General features: G+C 42.5%; 1 protein-coding gene across 2 annotated transcripts in view; it reads right to left on the bottom strand.

Moving 5' to 3' along the window:
* FRS2 (fibroblast growth factor receptor substrate 2) overlaps positions 1-7,336 on the bottom strand; it is a 62,215-nt gene extending 54,879 nt beyond the window's left edge. For both annotated transcript variants that reach the window (XM_075746505.1, XM_075746495.1), the window contains exon 1: positions 7,175-7,336. The gene's annotated coding sequence lies outside the window, so the exon portion shown is untranslated. The remainder of the gene's footprint in view (positions 1-7,174) is intronic.
* Positions 7,337-13,542: the final 6,206 nt, after the last annotated feature.

Raw genomic sequence — 13,542 nt, 5'->3', positions numbered from 1 at the left:
AAGGGGGAAAAAAAGTGTCCGTTTGCTTTCCAGTAAGATTTTTTAAAACAAGAACAACAACTGTGCTTTAAAGGAGTAATTCAAAGAGATTTAAAAAAAATAACAAAAACAAAAACATAAATACAACAAACTCTAAGATGTCGGAAGAATCTTAACATATTTGACTGAAGAAGTAGCCCTCCCTGTGTTTGCTTGGTATCTTAATTTGCCTTTGGTTTCAAAACTCTAGGCTTGCCAAGAGCTATTCCTTTCAAAACCTCAGGAATTCCATTACTAGTTTTAAGCTAAATTAAAGGAAAATAGAAGCATTCAACGCATGGCGAAAGTATGCACAAAGTGTTTGTTGATACTCATAAATAGACTGAAAAATTTAGACATGTCTGAAGGATAACTGCTGCACAGTCAGCTCTGTTTTGCTCTGCTGTGCAGCTAAGCAAAAAGCTACTGCTGTCATTTCAGAAAAGCTCAGCACAAGATACATTGCTACCAAGATCGAACACAGCACTAGATAGTTCATTTTTCACTTTAAGTTTATATATAAACCAAACTCTGCATTTCTGCAGGGAAGAAAAAAAAAAAAAAGTGGGTGTTTCCCCTTTAAAGCTACTACTTCAACATCTCCATTTGGGAAAAAAATTTCACACTGTCCTAAGGCATGGCAAAAACAGTTAACTCTCCACCCTATAAAACATCTTGGAAGTCACAAAATAAAGATATTCCATCTCAGAAATACATCTGATTAATATCTTTCCAACGCTCACATAATGAGTCCCTTCCAATTTTTAATATTCTATGATTCTAAACAAGCAGTATTACTACAATCAGATCTACTGACTAAATTAGAGTAAGAATGAAATGTCCCCACCTGCAGATTGTGCCAGGTGTCATACTAACACACAAGAAGGTAATATCCCTGTACAAAGCATTTAAGAAAATTTGCTTGAAAGACAAATGCTTCATTTGTGTCAAGGTGAGTAATCCCAACAGATAAGTGCTACTAGGCAGTTTAACTTCTTTGGCAGCAGCCACAGGAAAACAGTGGAAATATCAACAGACCAGTTTAAACTGCAGCTCCAGTGAGAGAGAGATCAAAGTTCTGTATCTTCCATTAGAAACACAGGAATCCAGGTACCGGCACACGGGATAGAGAGTCTATTTTACCCTTGAAAAGGCAGGAAATTAAAGCGACTTTTCACCATTGAGTCAGCACACAGTAACGGATCAGTGGTTTACAGTAACTGTCACCACTGTATGAATGACAGCAGTAATATCTCAACCCTGCCAGGTCCAAAATCACTGTGAAGAAAAGCCAAGGGAAAGAAGTCAGTTCTTCAGACCAAAAACACAGTGCCCCAGTCTCTCCTGAGTCTGGAGTACAGTCCATGAAAACCATCACTATCTCAGATATGCCAACTGCCTTATAGTTCTCAGTTTTTATTACACACACAGACAAGTCATACAGAATTTCTGAATCAATTTTCCTCAATGGAAAACTAACAGACACATGTACAAGAAAAAGCTGAATAGCAAGAAATACTTGAGTACCTTTGGCATAAGATACACATTTATCATAAATAAATGAAAAAGAAAATAAATAAAAGAAAAAGGATGAGCTAAAACCTACATTTGGGATCTTTTTTTTTAAATCCTGGATGAAAAACATACCAACGCAGAGGTATGTTACAGCCAATACTGAACTTGAACCTTTACATCAAAAAAAAAAGTGTTCTGTGAGAAGAAATGGCAGGTCTAGTAACTGTGGCTGATTCTGAAAGCTGAAGTAAATAAAGGTGGCCATCCAGCACAGATGGCTATGATAGCAATGACATACAACACAATGATTTTACACTTGCAATAATTCAGAGAAACACACTGCCTAACACAGATATTACTATTAATTTGTTGACTGAGATTCAAGCAAAACATTTAGGAATTATCCTGGACCACCTGAGAAGTCAGTGACAGATTAAGTACAGCTCATGTGACAAGAAGTTTCTCACTACTCCACATATGGATGTGAAAGCATTTTAGAGGAACAAGACATGAAATTAAAGTACTCTGAGACAAGAGAAGGAAACAGTCAGTAATCACAATGCCATTTCCACTAATTAGAAAAGAATGCATATAGTCAGTCCCAAACATGCAATAATCATGACATTTTATTGTATAAACATCAGAAATAAATTATTAGTTCTTTTTATTAAAGCCAAGCAATAATTATTTCTGTTGTCATTTCAAGCTTGAGGGGAAAGACTGACATTCTAGAGAATCACATGGCTCCAGGAAAATGGGCCTCAATAAAGAACTAAAATGACTGTCATGATTGTTGCCACCCTGTCAGAAACAGTGAAGAGGAAACTTTGAAGAGTACATTATACTTGGAGAATACATGACATGTACACACGTGGACATTTATATGCATACATACCTATATGAGAAAACACCACACACCAGCTTATCACTAGTTCAAGTTCAAAAAGAATGTTCACATCTAACACTGGTTACACAGTAGGGCCAACAAGAAAAGATTATGCTTAAGAGCAGAAAATTCAAAGTCTGTTACATTAGAACTGCTGTTCTACAACTTATATGCAACTAGAACATTATCTGCGTATGCTGCGTGAAATTACACATCTCTGGACAGCAGTTTTCGGCCAACAGCTCCTCAAATTGCTTTGATAACAAAATTACGTTATTCAGTAGCAGACAAAAATAAACGCAATTACATTTGTTTCAGAAAACATTACTGAAAAGCTGCAGATAGGTCACCTCTTCTAGCAGTAGCTACTGCCCAGTTACTCATCGCCACCCAGCAAAGAGAGGTTGCCACCCATACAGACTTGCAACAGAGTGAATCCTGTACAAGCACACTAATCCACTTCAGGAAAAACTGATCAAGGTAACTGACCAGTGAAGGTAGATTGAGTTAATACTGTCCATTTAACTGCTGATTATGCCTAAAGCACTCAACACTGCATACAGCTTCTTTGGTGGAAAGGATCATTAAGCATGGTAATCTATAGCAGAGCAGTAGAGACAAATGGCTGGGGGACACAGTATCTACAATTTTCACAGATGTTGGGGAGGGGGGATCAATGCCTATCCATATCCTGAAACATTACGTCCAACTTCTGTGATAGCCTGAAAGCCTTAAGACAGATTTTGAACATCACTAACCATTAAATAGTTACTTAAGAAAAGTCACACACTGCCTCCTAGGAAACTGTCTGTAGTTACATGTCTTAGGTCAGCATCATAATTTTCATAGGTTTGTTCCTTTGGTTTTTTCTACTTATTACTGAAAAATACCTTGCGGTTTTCTTAGTGGACACTGATCACTATCTTTGCTGACTTTAGTCTTTTAAATCTAAAAACTCAATATACATGCTGAACAAATTCATTGTTTCAAGAATTTGATGGGTGAACAGCAGTTATAAACAGGAGCATATTTTTCCCATTAAGTACTGCTAAATGAAACAATAGGTACCAAATAAACATACTAAAAAAAAAAAAATAGTTACTATACAAAAGGCCAGATTCTTCCCTCAAAATCCCTTCAAAGTACATAATGAAATCAGAGACACACTGCCATGGATTAAGGGGTCTTAGATGTAAAATATGGCCATGAACCATAACTGAACAATCCATTCAAACCCTCAATGCTGTAAGAGCTTAACCTCACTGAATTAGGTCAGTATGAAATATACTTTAAACAGGCATAATGTGTCACTGTCACCAAAAGAAACAGACACACCCTGCTCCCCTTACTGCTTGCTTCCACCCCCATCTTTGCGCCAGCACAAATGTTTGTGCAGCAAACTGATCCAGCTTCAACCTAACCCTCCCCTCCCTGCCCCTCCCCCAAGCCAGTTCCAACCTCAACCCAATTCACCACATAACCATACAAGTAGTTGCCTGCACAAAGGAGGAAGCAGCAGAACGGGGTGGAAACAAACAGGACCCATGTTTTTCAATGGTGGAGCTGGTCTATGCCAGCTGTACGCCTGTGCGAAGCAGTAGGTTGCAGGTTGGAGTCCCGTAACATTGCTCTCAGGTGTTCAGGCCCATGCAGCGCTGCTCTTCCCAATTTCTCTCGGATCCCACCACTTTGCTCATACAGCCCTCACGGGTATGCGACTGCAGGGTGAGTAGGCTCAGGGCACTGAGTCAATTAAAAACTAACTCTACCAAAAAAAAAAAAAAAAGTCGATAGTTTTCAGCCAGTTCAGCTTCCTCAATCAGCTCCCGGTGCAATCCTTACAGGCACAAGGAAGAAAGAAGAGGAAGGAGGCTGGGAAGGCAGAAGGTCCAATTTTGATCAGCTTGTGATGCTGTGGAAACACACTCGTACACCACCACATTTTAAATATAAACTTGCCAGAGCAGCTGAACATGATTATAATAATTAATTTGTTCCTAAGATTAAAACTTGTTCCAATTTATTTCAGAAACCTAAGCAGCCGCAGTCTACTTGGGCACAAGCAGCAGGAAGTGAGGCCAGTTCACTACATTAACCAATTTCACTCCATGTTTAATAAAATGAAGATAGAGCATTAGTTACCTTAACTTAATACTTTCACCAGCTATTCTTTTAAATATCACTGATTAAATCACCTCAGATATTTGCAGAGGAAGAACATACACGTAATAAAACCAATACAGTCATGTTAAGTATTATCTTAGCTGTGGTTTAGTATTTACAAGGCATTTAAACAAGGGTTCAGGTGATTAAAGTGCTCTTACAAACCTCTCTCCTCAGGAGTGAATTTCATCCACTATCAAAAAGTTGTTTTGCTTAAACTGCAAGACCCAGTGGTCACAGAAGTGACAAAATTCATGTCAATGAGTTCAGAATCAGACCCCTAATAAACATGGGGGGCTACTTTCAAACTAATTTTTGAACAGTAAAGTATTGTAAGTAGGAGTACAGACAGACTGTTAACAATAATCTTGCTAACTTCCAAACAATAGAATTTATTACTGGATCATTAGATTTAGCAGGGAATTATTTCCATGGGAAGTAAACATATTTGTTTATGTTCATCCAGTTAACAAAGAAAAGAAACATAATCATATCTATTTAAAAAACAAAACATATCAACATCACAGTTCAAGAACTGTATAACTAAAGTGCAGAATCAGATTCAGGTATCCACAAACCAGTCTTCCCAAGCACTGTATATTTTTCCAGTTTATGAAACTCTCTTTTTCTTATAAAGACAGATTCTTCTACAAACTACCACCTGCCCATTGCAACAATTTAAGACAACCTTTCTTCTCTTTTACAGAAATTTCTTGTATGATGAAAAAGTGTTCCAAACTACTCTGCCTGTAAGAATTATACAGAAATGAGAACAGTTTATTTTGACTATAATTCACCACCAACATTTAAGACAAGACACTGAACTGGAAAGTGAGCAAGACCCCAGAAAGCCAGCTACACATACAACTGCTGACGTCTTGTTTCAACAAGCATTATCAAAGCGTTCTTGACACAGAGGCAAATAAACTCAGGGAATCTCAGTCATGGAATAATGTTCTTAACTACTTTCCATTTTGAATGGAGTTAACAGTTTTTGGACTTGAACTGGTGATTTATACTGATACAAGTTTCTTTTTTTTAAGCATGCATAGACAGGTCTGTTTTTCGAATGCACTTGCTATCCTAGGAAAACAGACAACGAACATCACTGGCAGTTCAGCTGACTTTAACAGGAAAATAGGATGGATCTGGATCCGGACCCATGTGTCTTAATAACAAATCACTTTTAACACAGCAGTAAATCTTAAAAAAAATTAAGTTTTCATTCCTCTAAAGACAAATACATTGAAGAGCTAGCAGAGCAAATTTGATGACAGATTCATAATATAAAATCACTGCTAACATGAACACCATTAAACAAAGATTAAAAAAATACTTAATCAGAAAACTTTTTTGTTCATTACACTAAACATTACTTTGTCACTAGCACTTTAAAAAAAAAAGCTAAAAAATTTCAAAGACTATTCAAGAAAGTCACAAATAAAAAATGTTAAAAATACTATTAATATCAAACCACAGTTGGCAACTTTTTCAGCTTACTAAAACCAACCCCAGTTGGTTCTACAGTATATATTCATTGCAATAACACTATTATTTTCAACTCAGAGTCTGACAACATTCCTAGTGATTCTAATCATGATTATCCCTTCTTATGCATTAACATTGAACAAGATGCAGTGACCAGGAAGATGAGAAAACATGCTTTCATCTTCCAGAAAATCAAGTTTAGATGGCGAACAGAGTCAAACGAGTACTGAGACACCTTTTGACCTTTGCGACTCTTCAGATCTATCCTTGCTACATTCACATCTAGGGCTGTGTCAGAGGAAGAGGAATTTAAAATGACGAGCAAGTAAGGTAGGTACCGCTTTCATTCGTACACACAGCACCACTTTGAAAAGCCCGGAGGACCACCTTCCCCGTGGGAGGCTCTGTGTGCTGACCCTAACCCAGTGACCTCACGGAGCTCTGTCTCAGGGCTCGCACCTCGAAAGCCCCGGGACTTGCTCGGCGCCGTGGAGCAGAAAATGCACTTGTCTTGAGAGGCGTGTGACAGAAGCAGCTGACCTAAAGGAAGGTGCAAGCTCTTGACAGGTCACACAAGATGAGACTGAACTATCAGTCAGAGGCGGGCGGGCAGCCGGGATCCGCAGCCGGCGCAGACCTGCCTCCAGCAAACCAACCGCCAGGACAACTTTAACGGCTCGTCTTTTGTTTTTAAACTCACACGCCGCTCATCCACCCCCGCTCTCTCCCTCCGGCCTCAGAGCAAGGCGGTGATCCCCCCTCGGCCTTCCCCACCCACAAACAGCCCCTTCCCCGTGCCCTTGGCGGTCTCCTCCCCGGGGACCCCCAGCTGCCACCCGCCTCCCTCAGCCCCCACAGCGAGCCCCCGCACCCCGGACCCACACCTCGGACGGGGAAGGAGGGCAGGTCGTACCGCAGGGCACGTCCCAGCGCGGCTCCCACGGGAGGAGACGAGACACAGGGCTGCTCCCGCCCACGGGCGAGCCGGGCCCGAGCCCGGCCCCGGGAGCCTCCGCTGCCGCCCCCTCCCAGCGGAGCCGGCCGGGCACCCCCGCGAGAAGGAGCCGGGAGGGCGGGGGGGGGAGAGGAAGGACCAGCACCCACCTCCGCCATGAGCCCCGCGACTGGCCGCCGCGCCGAGCCGGCCGGCCGGGCCGCCTGTGACGGGGGAGACGGCGGCCCCGCGTCGCGCCGCGGGTAACGGCTGCGCCTCCCGATAGCGGCAGCAACAGGGCCTCGCTCTGGGCCGGACTCTGCCCGCGACAACTTCCGGGGCACGAGGCGAACGCCTTCCGGGGGCAATAGCCAGGGGGCGGGGGCAGCGGGTGGTAGGCGGGGGTGCTCGCGCGCCGCGGGGAGCTGTTGGGGGCGCGCGCGGACGGTGCGGGGGCCGTTAGACGGTGCGGGGGCCGTTGGGGGCCGTTGGCGGCCTGTCATCCGGCCTGTCATCCGGCCTGTCATCCGGCCCCGGCTCCTCACCCGGCCCTGGCCGGTCACCCGCCCGGCGGGGGAGCCGGCAGGGCTTCTGCCGGGAAGCGGCACGCAGTGGGGAGCGCGCCTCCGAGCGGTGCAGGGGCCAGCTGTGAGGGAGGCGGCCACCAAGCGGGTCTTACTGGTTTCTCAGGTAAAAAAAAAAAAAATAAATAAAGCTGTAATTGCACGCACAGCTTTGGAAAGGATTGGTTCAGTCGGTTTGGTGTCGCTTGTTTTAAATTTCTTGGGAGGCAGCCTCCGTCAGTTGCGTTGTACACGATGTCACAGTGTTGTTTTAGACACTGCCATGGTAACTCATCGACAGTCATTCAAGTTGCTCTGTTTTCATAAAGTACATTACATGCAACTGAAAGCAAAGGTAGGGAGTGTATATATTAAAAACGAAGATACAGCAAAAACGAAATGTGGGAAGCAAGAAGAATGAGGGAAGGTGCCATACCTGCATGTTGTGCTGTTTCATGGAAACAACGCTCCGCTTAGCCTGTGCAAAAAAACACCTTGCATTTGTTCTTACTGTTGCTATCCATATGTCCTCTTGTCTGCTGCCTGTTTACAGACCAATATGTGTGACAGGTCTTGGGCCAGAAGACCTTGTAATTTACAGTTAATCTTGAATGTGTAATTAATGTCCCAACACACAAATCAAACACATTGCTCACAGAGCAGCCAGCAACCTGCACAAAACTCTCAGCTTTGTCTTGAATCATGCTACTTATGTTTCTCTCTCGTTGTGTGTAGCTTCTTTGGCCTTGCTCTAACTTCTGACCTCTCCACCAGTGTCATACACTGAGTTACTTCACAGGACTGATCTGTCTATCTATCTTACTTTGTGAGAGGTTGTGCAACTCGTGTTTTGACTATGTTTCAGTTACCTAAAGTCTTTGGCAGGGAGAATGGAGGATCTTGCTCTGACAATTGCTCACCTTTCTTCCCTTCCCTTGACGGTTACTGCTTCGTAGCAGAAGCAAATGGATGACAGTATTCCACTAGCCCAATATTCATTTACTCTGTAGGCTATATGAGAGCTGGAGAAGCTGAAGTCCATGCAGAGATTTTCTTCAGATGTGCGTCCTAGAAAGGTGATAATATCTAGAATGAAAGGAGGAGAGATAACACAACTGTGGTTTAGTGTTTGTACCATGGCAGCTGTTGGCTTCTGTGCGTGCGAGTCAGTGCTCAGAGAGCTCGATGGATAAAGTAGAGGGAATCGATTTTCCAATAGCTGACTCATGTAATGTGTGAAGTCACGTAGCAAACTCTGTCATCTAACATACTGTATATGCTCACGTCCCATAAATGTAACATGTCAATGGGCCACAAAGCAATGAGCTGCTCTGGTTTTGCGTGGCAAGGTTTTGGTAGCAGGGGGGCTACAGGGGTGGCTTCTGTGAGAAGCTGCTAGAAGCTTCCCCTGTGTCTGAACAGAGCCAATGCCAGCCGGCTCCAAGACAGACCCGTCGCTGGCCAAGGCCAAGCCAATCAGCGCCTCTGTGATAACATATTTAAGAAAGAGAAAAAAACAGTTAGAGAGCACTTTTGCAGCCAGAGAGAGGAGTGAGAAGATGTAAGAAACTCTGCAGACACCAAGGTCAGTGCAGAAGGAGGGGGAGGAGGTGCTCCAGGTGCCAGAGCAGAGATCCCCCTGCAGCCCGTGGTGAAGACCATGGTGAGGCAGGCTGTCCCCCTGCAGCCCATGGAGGGAGGATGAGGGGGTGCAGAGATTCCACCTGCAGCCCGTGGAGGACCCCATGCTGGAGCAGGTGGAGACACCTGGAGGAGGCTGTGGCCTCTGGGAAGCCCACGCTGGAGCAAGCTCCTGGCAGGACCTGTGGATCTGTGGAGAGAGGAGCCCACGCCAGAGCAGGTTTGCTGGCAGGACTTGTGACCCCGTGGGGGACCCACGCTGGAGCAGTTTGCTCCTGAAGGTTGCACCCTGTGGAGGAGACTCACGTTGGAGAAGGTCGTGAAGGACTGTTTCCCGTGAGAGGGACCCCACGCTGGAGCAGCGGAACGATGAGAGGAGTCCTCCCCCTGAGGATGAAGAAGTGGCAGAAACACCGCGTGATGAACTGACCGTAACCCCCACTCCCCGTCCCCCTGTGCCGCTGAGGGGGGGCGGAGGTTGAAGCCGGGAGTGAAGTTGAGCCCGGGAAGATGGGAGGGGTGGGGGGAGGTGTTTTTAAGATTTGGTTTTATTTCTCATTCCTCTACTCTGTTTTGCTTAGTAATAAATAAGATGAATTCCCTCTCTAAGTTCGGTCTGGTTTGCTCGTGATGATAATTAGAGAATGATCTCTCCCTGTCCTTATCTCGACCCATAAGTTTTTTTTCATTGTACCTTTTCTCCCCTGTCTAATGAAAGAGGGGAGTGGTAGAGCAGCTCTGGTGGGCACCTGGCCCTCAGCCAGGGTCGACCCACTACATGCTCTTAAGACAAAAATCTGCAGGATTCCTTGTTACCTTTGGGTCGTCTGTTATGCAGATTTGCATTAAAGTCTGCTTGGCTTCACTTGTTGATCTCAATCTGTGAGTCCACATCCAACTAAGTATTTGTACATTGCAATTTTTCCATAGCCGCCTCAGCAGTGTCTGGATGAGCAAGGAACAATGTCTCCACAGGTCTCTTGTGCTGGGTCATTTATTTCTTTTTCTACTCCCTCTAGCTCTCACCATGCCTTCACCAGCTCAAGTGAATGGCTGCATTTAAACTGTATGTCAGGATTTGTATTAAATCTGGATAGCATAGTGTCTCTTCAACAGTCGAGTTCAACATCTTCATCAAAGGTGAAACACTGGTTTTATTCACCTGTCAAATTGGTCATTTTCACTGTTTACTTGAGTGTCATTTTACCCAGCTCACCCATCTTTACTGACAGTTCTGTATTTAGATACTGGAACTTTGCTGTGCTCTGTGGCTCTTAAAAATCTTTCTCCAGGTGGTTTTCTGGCTTCTTAAGACCTTGCTGTGTCTCAGTCCTGATGGGAATTTCCAGCTGGTCACATCATTGTTCTTTTTCTCACTTCAAAGATCTTTTGGTTCCATGACATATTGGTTGTTAGTCATATCTACAATCATTTTTGTCATCCCAGACTGAGATTATTGCAGCTCCATCCAGATGCTGTATAGATTACTATTATTTTGAAGACTGCATAGCTGCTTGCAGACTTCTGCAGATTATGAACTTACATTGCTTTAAGTTCTTTGATGGCATCTTCAGTTCTGTTTTAGATCTTCCTAAACTTTCTTTTGATCAACTTTGAAGTCAGAGACCTCCTCTATTGTTTCACTATTCTCTCTTTTTAAAAATTAGATGCTGCTGTCACCTTTAAAGCTTTTCCAGAAGTGGTTAGCCCATAGCTAAAATTTGTAAAATTATTTTAGTAGCTAAGCATTTCAGTTTATTTGCTTGAGCGTTTCTTATATGGTCTTATACAGTGGCTGCTGGGTGTGCTAAATGCATGGCTTTTCTGAGGCAACAAAAGTAATCATACATTTTATCGTTCTCTGATTCATAACTGGTTTACTCAATTAAATGTTCACTTTAAAGGTGTTAAATTTTAGTACCATTTAGAATTAACTCCTTTGTCAATAATGAAACTTTCACCCCAAGTGAAAATTTTCAGTAGCACCTCCTTTTTATTTAAAAATTAGAAGATCATATAAATATTTAGAAAAGATTCTTAGTCTTTGAAGAGGAAATAAGATTGAACTACGTCAGATATACTGTAGCTTATATTTCCAGAAGTTCTCATTTCACTATTCTAATGTATTTCAGTATCGGTTCATAGAACTTTCTTGTTCCAGTTCCTGGATTCTTACAAGATGATACCAACATTGTGTGATGGGTTTTATAATGAAATTTGGACTCTGTGAGTCAAGTGCTTTTGTCTGTGACCTATGTTGATTTAGGCAGTATGCAATTCTGTAAGAAGGAGAGCAGTCCAGTCACATACAACATTTTAACAGCAGATTTATCTGATTAGGAAACTGCTTCCTTATTTATCTTGTATTCTTTCCTAATGCCTGGGTCTGACAAAGAGGGGACTCTTGGGGAATGGAATCCCAGATTCTGCATTGTGTTTCTGCAGTTTCATACATTCTTCAGAGATTCATGGCAACAAACTTCTCAAGGGTTTGAATAGGAGGAGTTATATTTCTTCTTTCCAAGAGCTTTGGAACCTATCCCATTTCATGTATAGTTTGTCTTCTCATCAGGGAAGTCTTCTCTGATTGGTATGAGATGCGTATACCCCAGCATGAAGCCTGGATGCATTTTTGGAAAGGGATACTGATTCAGATCCTTAATGTTTCAACTATAAATTCTGCTCTTTAAGTAAACATAGGAGAGTAAACAGTTTCTCTTAAAAATAAAACCATAGCAACAGCCTCATGACAAATCATAGAACTTTGCAGTCACTTTGTTTTGTATTAAAGAAGTCCTTTGATATTGCTATAGGCACCACCTAACCTAGCTATAGGTGAGGGCTCCATTATAAACACCATCTTTCAGGCTTTATGACTCAGCAGCGAAAGCATGTTTCTGGTTGAAATGTGGTACAGAAGCTTGCTCTCTTTCTCTGCTGTAAGAGGATACCTTGGGTGTAATTTTATTCTGACACCCTTCCTTTCCAAAATACATTTGACGCTGTAACAAAACCTTCTTTTTTTAAAATGCACATTCAGTCTATAACAACATTTCAGGAACTGGAAAACAGATTTACAAAGAGAGAGTTGGACTTGGTGTGCTAGTTGAACAGAGTAACGCCAGTCACGTCACATTCTGCCTCCCCTCGTGTAGCATGCTAAGTAGAATGACCCTTTGTATATCAAATCAACAAGTTTTTGTTTTCACGATCAAACAAAGCCCTTGCGTACAGTAAGGGCTATATAGCAGCCATTTATGGCCTGATCCTGCACTTCTTAAGAAAGAACACCTCCCCAGTAAAGTCTTTTGTTTTTTTCAGGAGGTACAAGATTGAGCCAGTAATTTAAACCAATAGTTCAGTAATTCATTGAGTATTGTTAAGCTAATCGTTAGTTAAGTTGTCATCATTTCAATTAAAAGTGGAAAAAAAAGAAGTTAAAATCCAATAGGAAGTAAAGGTGTCTTGCAGTTGGACATTTTAATTCACATAGTGAAACTTTTCCTGAAATGACTGCTGGAATATGACAGACCTTCTGTTCTTACTGCTGTGGTATCCAGGGAAAAGTGGAGCAGACCTGGTCATTCAGGAATTCCTCAGGTGGCTGTTTGTATTGTAATTTGGTTTTCCTCAGTTGTATGAATTGTCTTGCTCTTGTACAAATACACCACTGACATGGTTAAAGGATCCATGAGCTCAAAGTAATGTACTGTGAAAGACAAGATACTTGTCACTGTGACCGTTGATCTGCAAAAGCATAATTTTAAACTTAGGTATTTTCTCTGACCTCGTTTTAGGCTGAGCTTTTTGTCTGAGATACTATGTATTTTACTCCTTGAGATACTAGATATTTGGTCCCTTACCATTTGAATATCGAAAAACATTGCAAGTGAAGCTGCCTTTTGGTCTTCCCAAGTATATATACAAATTCAGTTCTCCTCACAAATTAATGTTCTGCTTAACCAAACTGAAGTCTTTTCATTCCCCTAACAAAGACTGCCACACGCAGTTTCTGTAACTTCTTGCTGGCTCTTTCCCAGAAGGAGCATCAATGTGTTGACTGTAGAACGTACACGTCTGTTTTCAACTAGCCTGTGATAACCAAGTGGGATGTAAATCTAATTAAATGCAAAAAAGTTACAGTGTGTTGCAATAACATTCCAGATCTGACTTCAGCTGACAAAAGCAAGGAAATTCCAAGTGAAGATTGCTGCTATGTCCTTACTTCACCCCTTTGTATTTCAGAGTTTCAGGGCCTCAGAAATGTGCACACTTGACTACGTACTATATACAAAACAGTGTTCAAAGAGCATTGTCACAATGTCAGACTTTTA

Source organism: Balearica regulorum, chromosome 1 (genome assembly GCF_011004875.1).
Source record: "Balearica regulorum gibbericeps isolate bBalReg1 chromosome 1, bBalReg1.pri, whole genome shotgun sequence".
NCBI lineage: Eukaryota > Metazoa > Chordata > Aves > Gruiformes > Gruidae > Balearica > Balearica regulorum.
The sequence above is the reverse complement of the archived record's forward strand: the minus strand, read 5'-3'. Positions and strand labels throughout refer to the sequence as shown.